The 2,500-nt window shown below is 30.3% G+C and overlaps 1 non-coding gene and 1 pseudogene across 1 annotated transcript; both read right to left on the reverse strand.

The window, feature by feature from the left end:
* LOC128871261 (large subunit ribosomal RNA) overlaps positions 1–1,709 on the reverse strand; it is a 4,515-nt pseudogene extending 2,806 nt beyond the window's left edge.
* Positions 1,710–2,147: 438 nt separating this feature from the next.
* On the reverse strand, positions 2,148–2,328 carry LOC128871263 (5.8S ribosomal RNA). The gene has a single exon (XR_008455840.1). It is a non-coding gene; the product is annotated as a 5.8S ribosomal RNA (ribosomal RNA).
* Between the last annotated feature and the right edge of the window lie 172 nt (positions 2,329–2,500).

Genomic DNA, 2,500 nt, shown 5'->3' on the forward strand with positions numbered 1-2,500 from the left:
GCTACTACCACCAAGATCTGTACCAATAGCGGCTCCATGCAGGCTTACGCCAAACACTTCTAAGCACACTATTGTACCCTCCTACTCACTAAAGTTTCAAAATTTATAAATCAATCGAAATTGTTTTATAAATCATCTACTTTAGCGGTAATGTATAGGTATACAACTTAAGCGCCATCCATTTTAAGGGCTAGTTGCTTCGGCAGGTGAGTTGTTACACACTCCTTAGCGGATTACGACTTCCATGTCCACCGTCCTGCTGTTTTAAGCAACCAACGCCTTTCATGGTATCTGCATGAGTTGTTAATTTAGGCACCGTAACATTACGTTTGGTTCATCCCACAGCGCCAGTTCTGCTTACCAAAAGTGGCCCACTGGGCACATTATATCATAACCTCAACCTTCATATCAAGAAAGGTGAGGTTCTTACCCATTTAAAGTTTGAGAATAGGTTAAAATCGTTTCGACCCTAAGGCCTCTAATCATTCGCTTTACCAGATAAGATTATTTTATATAATTTTTAAATGCACCAGCTATCCTGAGGGAAACTTCGGAGGGAACCAGCTACTAGATGGTTCGATTGGTCTTTCGCCCCTATACTCAATTCTGACAATCGATTTGCACGTCAGAACTGTTTCGGTCTTCCATCAGGGTTTCCCCTGACTTCAACCTGATCAAGTATAGTTCACCATCTTTCGGGTCACAGCATATATGCTCAAGGTACGCTCCAGTTAGAGGTATAAATAATAATAAATTATCATTATACATAACTATATGGAACGCCCCGGGATTGAATTAATTGACTATTTAAGAAAATAGACTAAAAATTAATCCCATTATATTTTTAAGTTAAGTTAATTATGCCATTAAGTTTAATATAACTCAATGACTTGCACATATGTTAGACTCCTTGGTCCGTGTTTCAAGACGGGTCCCGAAGGTATCCTGAATCTTTCGCATTGTTAATCATATAAATGCATACAAATAAATATTAATATCATAGATATTAAATTTTTTGTAAAATTCAAAAAATGAATTTTAGCATTATATATAATAAAATCTATCAACACTTTATCAAATCATTAGTATTTATTCTATGTTAATATGCTTAAAAAGCAAATTAATTTAAATAAACTTAATATCACCAATGATCTTTTGATAAATACTTTTATTATGTTAATAGATTACAATGTCCTTATATGAAAAAAATGCACATTATTTTTAATTATTTAATGATGAATTTTTCATAATGGATATTCAGGTTCATCGGGCTTAACCTCTAAGCAGTTTCACGTACTATTTAACTCTCTATTCAGAGTTCTTTTCAACTTTCCCTCACGGTACTTGTTTACTATCGGTCTCATGGTTATATTTAGTTTTAGATGGAGTTTACCACCCACTTAGTGCTGCACTATCAAGCAACACGACTCTTTGGAAATATCTTTCTAGTAATCATTAACGTTATACGGGCCTGGCACCCTCTATGGGTAAATGGCCTCATTTAAGAAGGACTTAAATCGTTAATTTCTCATACTAGATATTAAGATATTCCATACACTGCATCTCACATTTGACATATAGACAAAGTGACTTAGTGCTGAACTATTTTCTTTTCGCTCGCCGCTACTAAGAAAATCCTTGTTAGTTTCTTTTCCTCCCCTCATTAATATGCTTAAATTCAGGGGGTAATCCCATATGAGTTGAGGTTGTTTTAAAATATTTTTTATCTTCTCACAATTTAATAAATAATTATATCATCTTTTCATCTCTATTTTTCTTTTTTCCTTTTATATAAATATATATTATAAATAATAATTATGTAAAATGAGGCAATTCTAGAATAAAAAAAATTAATTTTTATGCTAGACATTCCTCCTTTAATTACATATATAAATTAATATTTTATATATATATAAATAATATGAAAATTTTTTAAAGAGAATACTTAGATTCAAAATTTTTTTTATTTCATTTTATTTGAGAGGATTTTTTTTTTTTAAGAATATATTAATAAATAAAAAATTCATTATATATCTTTATTTTTTTGCTATTAATATTATGAATTATTTAAAATCCAATAATATACACATTTGCTTAAATTCAATTATTTTTATAAAAGAATAAGCAACTTATTTAGCATAGTCTTACAACCCTCAACCATATGTAGTCCAAGCAGTACTTTAAAATTTAATTTAATGTACATAACAGCATGGACTGCGATATGCGTTCAAAATGTCGATGTTCATGTGTCCTGCAGTTCACACGATGACGCACAGTTTGCTGCGTTCTTCATCGACCCATGAGCCAAGTGATCCACCGCTTAGAGTATTTTTTTATTTATTTTTATTTATAACAAATGTCAATTTTTTTTTGCATATATTAATTGAAAGAGTAAAATTAAATAATAATAATAATAAAATATAAATTGATTTTCTTTCAATAATATATATCAAATATATTTAACTCTAAACATTTTTATTAAGTTGCGAATGTCTTAGTT

This window comes from Anastrepha ludens, unplaced genomic scaffold, assembly GCF_028408465.1.
Source record: "Anastrepha ludens isolate Willacy unplaced genomic scaffold, idAnaLude1.1 ptg000079l, whole genome shotgun sequence".
NCBI classification, from domain to species: domain Eukaryota; kingdom Metazoa; phylum Arthropoda; class Insecta; order Diptera; family Tephritidae; genus Anastrepha; species Anastrepha ludens.